The 13,146-nt window shown below is 47.3% G+C and overlaps 1 long non-coding RNA gene across 1 annotated transcript; it reads left to right on the plus strand.

Moving 5' to 3' along the window:
* Positions 1-7,896: 7,896 nt before the first annotated feature.
* LOC105875700 (uncharacterized) lies at positions 7,897-8,717 on the plus strand. Its single transcript, XR_012918517.1, has 3 exons — positions 7,897-8,190; positions 8,323-8,454; positions 8,545-8,717. It is a non-coding gene; the product is annotated as an uncharacterized LOC105875700 (long non-coding RNA).
* The last annotated feature ends 4,429 nt before the right edge of the window (positions 8,718-13,146 follow it).

A 13,146-nucleotide genomic window follows, 5' to 3' on the forward strand; every position in this document is an offset into this window, starting at 1 on the left:
TTTGGGGACAGCCAGGGGAGGCCTGAGGGAGCTGGACCCTAAAACTCCTTCTCACCCTGTCAAGTAAAAGAAGGGGGGAAGAGTGGGTTGGGGGTGCCGGCAGGGCTTGGGCTGGGCCATGACAAAGGAGGGAAAACATGGAGCCAACTTACAATTCCTCCCTTCCAACCCCATCCCTCTTGCTGTTCACCCGACACTGGGTTTCCTGAAGTCCCTGTGCACGGTGGCTTTCCGTGGCTTTTGTAGGGAGCGCACTGCGTATAGCAGACCCCTGCTCTCTCACTCCCCTGCTGCACGCTCACTAACGCCGTCTGGCCACGTTTGACTGCCACACTGGACTTGTCCTGGTGAGTGCAATTCTGCTAGTGGGGTTTTCAGATGGGACTTCAAATGGGAAATGAATCTTCCAGTGTGAAGAAGTACAACACGTCCCTTTCTTTGCCGAATGTGTAAGTAAAAAGGGGAGAGAAGCTATTAGTGGGTTAAAGAGTAAAGCATACAGCCAGTGTCGCATAGAATGACGAAAGGAGCCAGAGGAGAATAGCCACGTTGATGCTATGCGGAGCGCCAAACCTGGACGGGCAACTTAGGAGGGACAGAACAAGGCAGGGGAATTTCCTACCGGATATCAAGGCCGACAGCGAGGCTAGAGCAAAAGTGTTGGCCAGGTGAAGAGGTCACTGGGGAGGGAGAGACTGGCCAGACGCAACTCCATCCGTGCACATGTGGCTGGTGTTGCAGAGCCCTGGGAAAACTGCATTCCTCAATGAATGTTTTTCATTTCTTGGCCATCGGTTTTTAGTGTGGAGAAAATAAAATGACATCCTTCTAAAGTCATGTGAGTTAAATATCTAATTATGGAAAGACTTAAATATGAAAGTGTAAATATGTTTACAAGAAAATAGAACTTCTTTATGAACTTCATGTCAAAAATTAAAATTTCATAATATTCCAAACTCACAAACCATAGCAAAAATTGAAAAAATTGATCTGCTTCCAAACAAAAAATAATTTGTCCATTAAAAGGTACTTTTGAGAAAATAAAAAGATCACTCACAGTTAAGAAGAAATAAAGAATTAATATCCAGACTATATAAAGAACTTCTCTAACTCAAAAAGAAAAAGACAAACAGGTTGGTCAAAATGGGCAAAATGGTTAAGAGATAATTCACTGAAGAAGTGGAAACATCAATTGCTGATGAACACAGGAAAAGATGTTTAACCTCAGGAGTAATGAGAGAAATGCAAATGGAAACTAAAATTAGATGCTGTTTCACACCATTGGGCTGACAAAAACTAAAATGTGTGATAGTACCAAGTTTTGGCGAGGATGCGGAGTAATGGGACCTCTTCTCCACAGCTGTCAGAAATGAAAAGTGGTACCACCACTTTGGAGAAAAATTTGGCAACGTTCAGTAAAGTTGAAGATATGCATACAGCATTACTCAGAGTTATACTTCTGGATATATACCTGAGATTCACAAATACACATATATGTGGATAAATGTATGCAGATGATGTAGGCAGATAAATACACATATATACAGATATAGCTATATACATGTATACATACATACCCACCTACATGTCAGGAGATATGAAAATAATCATAGAATTAGTGTTTATAACAGTAAAATATTGGAAACTTCCTAATGTCCATCCAGAGGAGAAATAAATTATGCTACATCTATAATGGAATGCCATATAGCAGTGAAAAGGAATGAACTAGAGCTACATAAATCAATATGGATTAATTCCACAAACATAATATCGATCAAAGGAAGCAATTTGCAAATGGATATTTGTAATATGATATCCACATGAAAGTTCAATAGATGCAAAAATTCTATAAGTTGAATAGATTCTCTCTGTGTGTATACAGATAGATAGATGGAAAGAGAGCTAGCAAGTTAGACAGAGAGAGGAAAAAAAGAAATGCAAGCCTATGATGAACTTCCCAAGTCAGGGCAGGGGTTCTTTCCAGGAGGAAAGAAGAGGGGAGCAATGTAGGAGGGTCCTATACAGGGCTTTAACTACAATGAATTGTTTTCTAAGCTGGGTGATGAGTACCGAGGGTTTTGTTACATTACCCCTGATGCTGTTTTGTGTGTCTGAAACATCACATAACAGACTCGACAATTGCAGCACTGTTGCTTACCGACCCAACCATGTATTCTTCCCCAGGAGGCAAATCAGGATGGATCCAATCCAGTCATGGTATTTCCATTTTCTCTTGCCAGATACTCACCTTCACCTCCTCCTTTATGTATAACGAGTGGACAATAACCTATTTTTAGACCTAAGAGGAAGTCAGTTGAGGGAAGAGGGCATGATTCTGGAATGTTTTTATTTTCTGATACAAGACTCCTATGGGCCACACCTCTTCCCTCCTTCTTGGGACACTAGCATGAAGATGTGATGTCTGCAGCGGTGGCAGCCATCTTGCAATCTTGAGGTGACAAGAGGGAAATGCAAATGTACCTTGCAAGGTGGCACCATCATGAGGTCAGAAAGCCCGTGCTCTGAGGATGGTAGAACAGGATGATCGGACTCCGAGCATCTGAAGACATAGTTAAGCCACAGAATGGACCCTGGAACTGACCAGAAACCAGAGACACCCAGAATATTTATTAAATAAACAATAATTGGCTTCATGGTTTAAGCTATTTACTGGTGGTATGGCTTTTGTTATTCGTGGTCAACAACCTTCCTAATACAAAAACACAAATAATTTTCCTTTTAGACTTATTGTTGGGATTGCCATTTACGAAAATGCTAAGCACTTTCTCTCCTTCAAATCTCTACTGTGTCCTCCACACACAGGGCCCCTGCTCTCCCTGGTGAGCTCCTCATGCCTAAAAGCTCTTCTGAACTGTGCTCTCCGTGACGCCTCCCCACAGGCCCCAAGTTTACAGCACCTCCCTTCTCTGTGGCCCCCAAACATTTTCTCTTTGTCCACATTAAGGTCCTTCCCATGCACAGCAGCACATCGCAGGGACCACACACGACGCTTGCATTTCTGGGTCTCCAACGGTTGGCACAGTTCCAGGCATGTCATATGCACCAGACAGAAGCTAGTTAGAATGAATGATGACTGTCTTGTATCTACATCTTAGAGGGAAAACGAATCAAGGGCTGAAGTGGGCAGGGAGGAGGAGCGGTAGGAGGGGGAGGAAGAGACGTTTGAACGGCCTTCCCATAAATGAACGCTGCAAAAAACGAACTCTTTTCTTAACAGCTCTTAATGCAATATTACATCAGTCACATTCACATTTGCTAATGATTTTGTGTGTTCGATAGAATCGCATTCAAGCTCACTAGCCTATTTAAATCCTGGTTTCCTTTTATTTCCCCATCCTAATCAGATTGAAGTGACAATTGTGAAGGACCTATTTTGTAAGGAGATAAATGAATGCAGAGGTGAGCCAGGACTCTTACAAAGTGGTTGCTATGCCAGGACTTGAACTACAAAAGCCGAGGTAACCTTTATTATTGCACGGAGACCCGGTGTGCTGGGCAACGGGAAACACAGCACATGCATTATTTAATGCAAGTGGACTCGAACATTTGCTTCAGTGCACTCCTCTGTATTGAGTGCATCATGAGACTAGAACAGGGATTACAGGAGAATTTTTTCTGTCTCCTGAAAGCTTTTTATTTATTTTCTTTTTTAAGTAGCTGGTGTGCCCCTGAGTGTGGAGGGGACAGAGATGAACGAAAAGGCACGTGCATCACTGTGCAGATCCTCCGGACAGCAATCTATTGGAAAGTCTGTGCTAACTCTTCACGTAGCCAGGGTAGCGGGGCCGTTGGCTGGTGAAAGTGTTGAGGGGGACACACTTGCTGAGAGACGGTTCCAGCCGCAGAAGGCATAGACTGAGACAGAGGGCCAGTTTGAAGCAGATCTTCCATTCCCAGAAGGTCTTTGAAGGACCTTATTTATGAAAATATAGGCAACCATAATGATAGCGACATTTACTTAGTGAGCACATGCTCACTGACACACGACCAGGAAAGAGGAAGTGGCTTATTTTATTTTATTTTTTTATTTTAGCGTATTATGGGGGTACAAGTGTTAAGGTTACATATATTGCCCATGCCCCCCTCCCCCCTCGAGTAAGAGCTTCAAGCGTGTCTATCCCTCAAACGTTGCACATCTTACTGGTTTTGGTTGTATATACCCCTTCCCTCCTCCCCCCTCCCACCCTCCCGACACCCGATAGATGTTACTCCTATGTGTCCACTTAGGTGTTGATCCGTTAATACCAATTTGCTGGTGAGTACATGTGGTGCTGGTTTTTCCACTCTTGAGATACTTCACTTAGTAGAATGGGTTCCAGCTGTATCCAGGAATATACAAGAGGTGCTCTATCACCATTGTTTCTTAAAGCTGAGTAGTACTCCATGGTATACATATACCACATTTTATTAATCCACTCATGAATTGATGGGCACTTGGGTTGTTTCCATAGCTTTGCAATTGTGAATTGTGCTGCTATACACATTCGAGTGCAGGTGTCTTTTTCATAAAGTGACTTCTGATCTTTTGGATAGATGCCCAGTAGTGGAATTGCTGGATCAAATGGTAGATCTACTTGTATCGCTTTGAGGTATCTCCATATTGCTTTCCACCGAGGTTGAACTAGTTTGCAGTGGTACTTAGTGCCATCTTTTGTCTTCCTATGGTGGATGGCAAGACAGTGAAATACATTTTTCCTACGTATGTCTTCACCTGTGGGTGGTCTTCCCAGGGCCCCAGCAGATCTCAGATGTGTCACCTCCATTCTGCACAGCACCGAAGAGGATTCCGGACAGCCAGACTCTTTGTCCACCTCGGGTAGCCCTGTGAGCCCTGTCCCATCCCACTATTCTGTGAGCTCCCCTCCCGTGGTTGCTAAGCTTCAGCCGCTGGCCCCCCTTCTCCTCGCCCAGCAAAACGTGCTTTGCTTCTCTTTCCCTGGGAGTCCTGTCTCTTTCAGAGCTAAGGTCCTTCATTAAGCTTCAGTTCTGTAATTAATAAGAAGGTGTAAGGGGCATGGGGCACAGGAATTTAGGAGCAAGATATGGGAGCAAGAGGGCTCTTTTCCAGAGCACCTGGCACAATACTGATGGCTACTTCCTGCTCTGGGCACAGGGGACCCGACTGCCCAGAGTCTCTGTGCAAATGAAATAGGACAAGGTCCTATGGCAGCTTCTCCTTGTCATCTCCACACATACAGCCTTGACCCTCAGGCAAAAATGTGGCGATTAGGCACGGGAGCTTAGCATGTGTTCTGTTTAGTCTTTGGAAAGGAGCTGATTCTCTGATGTTCTGCCCAGACCAAAGCTTCCCCTGGGAAGTTAATCAGGAGAGAAGAGAAGGAAGGTTGCTTTGGAAGGCAATGGGATCAGTGTGCACCAAATGCATTTGGTGACTGAAATTGACCATTCTAATTTTTAATTCACAGGGATATATTAATATCTATGGACCATTTTTCCAGTTTATCTCTAGGCCTGGCTGATGCAGCTCATCAGTTAGCTCAACTTGACCCATGATTCCAGTGGCAACGAGCAGCTGGAACAAGCTTGTGGGGGGTTGTTCCTGTTTTAATGTAGCTAAAGTGGAGCAACTGTCTCCACTGCAGACCTGCCTGCGCTCCTCTGGAAGGTCAGCAAGATTCAGCATCCAGGGAGGATGCCTCGGACACTCACGTTTGCAAAGAGCCCCCCACCAGCGCAGCAGGGCCTGCGTGCTGGCGACTGGAGACCCCGGCGAAGAGATCGTCAACTTTCCAACGGTGGAGGCTCCCTAAACCATTATGGAGTCCAGAAATGAATGGGGATTAGGATCAAAAATCTCTCCCCTTCCCCCTTAAGAGTTTGTCGGTCTTTGTCTTCATGCACAAAAGAACACGGTTGTTTTGCGAAAGAAGCAATGACAAAATAAACGTATGGAGTATTCTTATAAATTGACTGTTGTCCTTTCAAGAGAGACTGTGTTGTCTGTAAATGATGAGCCTTACCCCAGACCCACAGTCAGCAATGGATTAAACGCCACTCACCGAACACTTGCTGCGTCCCAGCCGCTTTCAGACGGAACACCCGAGTTACTCTGTTACGACCATAATGTGTTCTGATCCGCTAGGATGAGTTTGTTTGCCTTTCCTTTGCGTTTTGTCCTTCCTTTTCCTTAACTCCCTTTACTTGCTCCCCTCCTGGTTCGACTCACTGTTGCATGAGGAGAGAGGAGCCGTGCGGCACCCGCAGAACCCGGGCAGCGCTAGCCAACTTGCAACCGGGGCTTCCCTGCTGCTAATGGGGAGACCTGGCTAGTCCCCGCGTCCCCCGGGGCGTCCCCATCTGTCAAGGGAGGCCACTGCATTAGATCCTTGTTACTTTCCCTTTCAGTTCTGACATTTCTGGTCCCCTTCAGCCAGCTGAAGCTTTTTATCTACGGAAGTTCTTTCAAGAGGACATTTATTTGTCGTAATTTAATGTAGCTTCATTAGGATAAGTGCCTCTAAGGAGTTTTTTTCTTATAGTAGATTTTTTTTTTAATGTGGCTTTTCCCTGTGGCATAATCATATCCGTAAGAGCCCCGAGGCTCTGGCACCAGCTGATGGAGACTGACTTCACCTTTAGTACTTTGCAGAGGCTGCGGGGGGGGGGGGGGGGGGGCGGGGTTCATGTCTCAGAGAGGTGTCACTTGCAGCACTTCCTGTAATGTTTCCCGCCCCGCCTGCTGGCCGTTGGCAGGGACCGTGCTGTGCGAGAGCCCTGGGCCGGCCCTGGGTGCCTGCTCAGGCTGGTGCGGCGCCGGGCATAGCTCCCTCAGAGTTCCCGGGAAACGTGGCCCATAGTGCATGCAGCAGGGGCTGGCAGTTAATGAAAGGGAACACACATGAGTGTGGGGGGATTCGGGCTGAGCACAGGCTGACTGTGGCTGTCCGTTCACAAGGCTGGCAGCCCGGGGAGGATGTGGTGGCTCCAGAGACAACGGCCATCCAGGTGTATGAGACACAGCACAAGCTCAGGGTAGCTGGAGGGGGCACCTACCGCGTTATCTCCTTAGTGCCTCTGCTTTAAGAACTGCAGTTGGGCCACTCCTTACAGCGGTGTTTGCTTCTTTGCCTCTGATTGGTAGTGGTGGACAATTGACTGAGATTTGGCCAATCAGAGATTGTTCCCTGAGAATTTAGAATTGGGGCGGAGAAAGAGAGTCACTCCTTTTAGGTGGTTGCATTGCCCCAAAGGAGAAGTGGGCTTGGTGGATTCTACCAGGTAGAAGCAGAAAAAACTTGTGTTGCAAGAGAGGAGAGGAGAGAGAAGCAGTTGTGTGTGGGTGTGTTGGTGGAGGGGGTGGGGTGGGGTGCTCAGGTGAGAGGTGGGGCCATGATACTCTTCCCAGTTCCTCTCCCCGGGTCTTCTGAGGCCTGGCCACATTTCTGCCCTCAAGACACTGTCCCATAGCTTGGGTGAGTCTCTGTCACTTGCAAACAAAGGAACCCTGTCCAGGACAGTGCAGATTAATCTACATAGATACGTAGATACGTACAGGCTGGGGGCCTATGTTGGAGAAAACCATTTCTTCCTATACGACTGTGCACCTTACCACTTGTGTCCCTGCATCCAATCGCTCATTCATTCACCAAACACACTGAATTTGACCATGTGCTGGGCTCCATGCTGAGCTCTCTGGGGACACTGGTGACCCATCCAGACATGGTGGCTGACCTTGCGGGTCTTAGGTTCTGAGTGAGAAATTAGAGATGGTGTATTAGTTTCCTGGAGTTGCCAATTTGTTACCACAAACTGAGAGGCTTAAAACAGAATCTATTCTTTCCCAATTCTTTTCCCAGTCCAAAATCAAGGTGTCAGCAAGGCCATTCTCCTTCTGATTCCTTTCTTGCTCTTCCAGGTTCCATGGCTCCGGACGTTCCTTGGCTGTGGCTGTATCACTCCAACCTCTGCCCCCGACTTCACGTGGCTTTTTCCTCTTCTCTCTGTGTGTCCCATATAAGGACACTTCACTGAGTTTAGGGCTCACTGGGATAATCCGGGATGATCTCGTCTCGAGTTCATCAGTTTAAGAAACATCTGCGAAGAAGACCTTTCTTCCAAATTAGGTCACATTCTCAGGTTGCAGAGGTTAGGGCGTGGACATATCTTGTTGGGAGCCACCATTCAACCCACTACAGATGGTGAACAAAGGTTAGTGTGGAGGGTGTTAAAAAGAGGACTCTAGAGAGCTCAAGAGATTGGTGCAACAATCTCTTCTTTGGGCGTTAAAGGAAGTGACACCATCTGAACGCAGAAGGCCAAGCAGGAATTTGCTATATTTAGGGCTCGGCAGGAAGAGCATTACAGACGGGCAGATGTGCACAAAGACAGACAGAGGCCCAACCCCCCAGAGAGGGAGGCAAGGCCCACGGGGCTGGAGCAGAGAGGGCACGTGGAGGGAGGGGCAGCAGAGAGGTGAGTTCTGGTGCAGTTTTAAATGGAGGAGTAAAGAAATCTGATTAGCATTTTAAAAGATTTCTTTGACTTCCTTTTTTTTCTCCCCAGCCTCCAACTTTCTGATTTTCTATTGATTGCCAACGATACTGTCTGTGGGAAATCCCTGAGAATGCAGGGAGGCTGAGACAAGGAAAGACGCATGGGTTGGAACCCATCAAATTCCTCCTTCTTAGCATCTAATTTGCACTCTCTCCCCACCCTGCGTCCCCTTCTGCCTTAATTTTGGTTTTGAAAATTGTAAATCAGTAAAATATTACCTCAAGGCCTAAGATACCAAAGGCAATTTAATACTGTGAAAAATAAGACACGTCTTTGCTGTTCTGACATTTATTATTCTCACCCTCGTTATTTTTCCTAATGAACGTTTCTTTCTCTCCTTACGCTTATCGGTTTTAACACATGCCATTTACCACCTCCGACCCGCTGATGAGGGGGCTGGGAACCGGCTTACATCACTGTCAGGGCAGGAGAGGAAAAATTGCAAAGTAAATGGCAAGATGTTGGCGTGATAGAGAGCAGGGAAATCTGCAGTGCTTAGGAGAATGCGGATCGGAATGAAATCCCGCCTGGCAGCCACGGGCACGGAGGAGCCACCAGGAGGTGCGGGCGCCACGTGACTGATTGTGCCGATGGGTGATGATTAACTCGGCTTATACTGATGCAAATAATCCTGCAGGAGCCTGCACCGGCTAATGCATTTTGGAACTGCGGTTTTCCATTGATAGCACAAAATAGTGTGGAGGAAAGCCATTTTCATAATATTAATAATGGAATTACAGAATCAGGTCACTTAAAGGAACGGCGCTGACTCAGCGAAAGCAGCGTGGAGTCGAACGTGGAGATTAGCACTGAGCAAAACGAAACACAAACCTTCTGCAGCTATCTCATTGCATGAAAACGCACGTCCCCTTTACCTTTTTCTTTTTAAAAGAGAAAAGAGCTTTAAAAATGACTCTAGCTAAGTACAATTGTCAGATGAATCCACGACAAAGGAACTGTTCAGTGTGCTGAGAGAGGGAGCCCCCAGTAAAATGTTTTTCCTTTTCCCCCTTTGATTAAATATTGCGTTTGTCTTCCCTGCCCATCCATGCCCTGGTTTAATAGCCAAGTCCTAGAACAATGTCTGCAAATGCTTTCTAAATAAATGATTAAAATTGCAAATGAAGATCAATAAATGCCCTCTAAAGGAATGAATATGTTTGTCAATGAAGATCTAAGGCTGAAATGAGATTCTGTGCAAACTCTAAGGATCTTCTGCTGGGTACAGTGAGCCAAGTTGAGCTCTTGGGATCCTTGTTGGGCAGGGAATAGGAGCAACAGATTACAGGGGCCAAGGAAATAGCTCTTTCCATGGACACTAAAAATAGCATCAAGCATATCCAGAGGAGGACACAAAGATGTCTATACGATGACGTTCACTGCAATGCATTTATAAAAGTGAACCAACCAGAACTTTAAGGCGTATTAAGATACATCCAGAAATGGAATATCATGCAGATATCGAAGATCCTATTAAAGGGATAGAAGAAAATGTCCACGCTATACTAAGTGAAGAAGAATATTACAAATATTTTTTAAAGAAAGCCAGGGGTCCCATCCTACCCATTGTCCAGCCCACATTCGCCCACTCTCCTAGGGCCTTGGAGGGTACTGAATAGTGTGGAAACCAACTATTGAGAAGCCAACTGCTTCTCCTGCACGGTCTAAGGACGGACCTAGGGAAGAAGTACAGGGCAAGAAGGGACTTGGCAGGGAATCAAAGGGGATTAGAAATCAGTTCACAACATATTTTAAAAAAAATTGTGACGAAATACACATAACAGAAAATTTACCATTTTAACCATTTTAAACTGTAACATTCAGTGGTATTTTATACACTCACAATGATGTGCAACTGTCACCCCGTCTAGTTCCAGCACACTCTCATCATGCCCAAAGGAAACCCAACCCCATGCCCATGAAGTACCACTCCCCACCAGGCAGGCCTTGGGCAACCACTAATCATACTAAGCTTCTTTTCCTTTTAATTTCTTCTCCTTCTTTCTCCCATGCCTACTTTCCTTGACTATTAACCTTCCTAGAATTCTTAGAATCAGGTGATGGCAGTAGGGAGCTCTCCGAGCTAGTCACTTAGCACCCAGGCAGGGGGGAGGAGTGAAGGGACATGGCCAGCTGTTTGGGGCTCCAATTTTAACATGCTCCCCCGCATTTATGGGCTGTTGTACTGCTTAGCGGCTGAGGATGAAGATTCTGGAGGCCAGCAGTCTTGGTTCAAATCCTGGAACTGCCTCTTACTTGTAAATTACTACTCCTCTAAGCCTCAGTTTTTCCATCTATAAACTGGGGAGAGCAAAAGCGCCCACCTCATAAAGTGATAAAAATCAAATGATTTTTGACTAGTGTTTAGAACAGACTTTGCCACAGAGTAAGTGCCTAATAAATGTTTGTTGTTATACTAACATGACCCCCTGGAGGTGGTTTCTCTGACCTCAAGTTCCCAGATGATGAGATCATGATAGAAGTTGGCAGGTTTGCTGTGGGGTGAATTGAGAGAGGATTTTCAGGTGTAGGAGTGTTAAAGGCAGAGCCAGGAGGAGCGGGTCTCCTGTCCATCGTCCTCTCTGCCTGCAGAGGGCCAGGGGGTTTTTCATCTTGTACCATCCAGGTCATTTTGCTTTTCAAACTAAGCAGCCTTGGGTGCCTGGACAATTTCTCACATGATCTGATTTCTGGCACTCTTCCCCGACACCCGGGCAATCTTCCTTGACTATGTTCTGATTTTTACTGTCCCTGTTAAATGCGGGGCTGAACATGGCAACCTCCATCTGGACCTGTTCCTGGCTTCAGACTTGCATTTTGTTTAGTCCAGGACTCCCCCCTTCTTGCCCCATTCCACCTTTACGCACGATGGAAGCCTTCACAGGCTGAGAACAGGGAGTGGCGGGATGTGGTTTGCAGAGGGCTCGCCCGTGCTGGACGCTGACTGTGACCCAGCACCTGCCTGCCCCTGTGTCCTCAGTCCTGCTTCCACCTTCACTGTCCTCCGTCCACACTGGGACTGTGCGTTTCCTCCACACATGCCAAGCACACGCCGTGCTCAGGGCTTTCTCTCTTGTCTGTCCTCTATGGAGAAGGCTCTTCCCAGTGTCCTTGCGGCTGCCTGCTTTGCTTCATGTAGGCCCTGCTTACATTCGTCCTCTTCGAGAGGCATCCTTGGATCACTCCACCTAAAATAGTCTGTGTCCCTCTCTAGCCCCATCCTGCTCAGTTTCCCTGCAGAGCACCTAGAGGGTGACCTGTCCCTGTGTATTTGCTCGTGGGCCATTGTCCTGTCTCCTGTACCTGATTACATGCTCCACAGGGCAGGGACATTGTTCGCCTTCTTTGTCCTGTGTTCCTAGTGCCTAGCACAGAGCCCAGCACATAGTAGGCCCTCGGTAAATATTTACTGAATGAATAACTAAATGGCAGTAATTAATAGTGTTGAGAAAGAAATGCAGGACCTGGCCCGGCGTTCTCCTCTTAAACGTAGACAGTGCCACAGAACATCAACAGCAGACAAGACCACACCGCCATCCTGAAGGATCATGACCATGTCACAAGATCACGGGCCAGATCAGTCTCGGTCCTGTCTGTCTCCTTCTAGCACTTTCCCGGGTGGTCAGCATGGCCGGGTCGCTTAGGGAGTGAGTTGCTTTCTCCCTGTCTGTGTATGGGGCCCATGTCGCCCTCCTCCCCTGCTCTGCTCTGGCAGCAGATACTCACTGCGTGTCTCCTACCAGCCAGGCCAGGGGCTCTGCTCCTCCCGGACAGGAATGGGCCTGGGGTGAAGGTGGGGGTGGTAGTAAGCGCCTCGCTGGGACTTCTCCTGTTTGAACAGAGATGGGGGAGAATCCTCTACCTGCCCAGAAGGTCTGAGGGGCAGAGGGAGTGGGAGGAGCAAGGGGAGGATCCTGGCACACCTTTGGGTGCTGCGCAGCTCCCTGGTGGCCTTGCTAAGGCAAACCTAACCACCTTCGGGATAATGGGGACATGGTGCCTTATTTTCAGCAACTAGAGTGGAAAGCAGTAAGCAAAGGGTGATAAATATTCCTTTATACTAAATGTTTTACAATAACGAAAAAGCAACCTCTGTCTTAAAATTGGCCATTCTTCTCACTATAATTTTTTCCCCCTCGAGCAGACAAATTGACTAAGTCAGGGTGGGCAGACGTGGCTTTCATCAGCCCTGGATAGATTTAGCGGCGGCTGGCCCGCTGGGGCGTGCAGCTTTTCCACTGCGATCTTCTGTACACATTCATCAGGACAGCTGAGGGGAACACTGCGGGCGGGAAGCAGCCCCCCCACCAAAGTGTTCACCTTTGTGAGTAAATAATTCCCAGCCCTGAGAGCAGCTGGGATGTAATACAAAGCCCCCACCCATCTGCTGGTTCGTTTACACTTGAATCTGAGCATCTAGGGAGCATTTGCCACTCACAATGGCCAAGGAGGTGCAGGGGCCTCTCTGAGCACAGGGGTGGAGCCAGGGCGGTGCTGGACTGCGGACATTTGTGCATGGGGCCTGGTGGTTTGGTGGCCTGGCTGTGAAGCCACCTGGCTAGTGGCTGGGAGGGCTGGAGGAGGTGGGTACGCATGTGGATATTTGCTCAG

The sequence above is a fragment of the Microcebus murinus genome, chromosome 3 (genome assembly GCF_040939455.1).
Source record: "Microcebus murinus isolate Inina chromosome 3, M.murinus_Inina_mat1.0, whole genome shotgun sequence".
NCBI classification, from domain to species: domain Eukaryota; kingdom Metazoa; phylum Chordata; class Mammalia; order Primates; family Cheirogaleidae; genus Microcebus; species Microcebus murinus.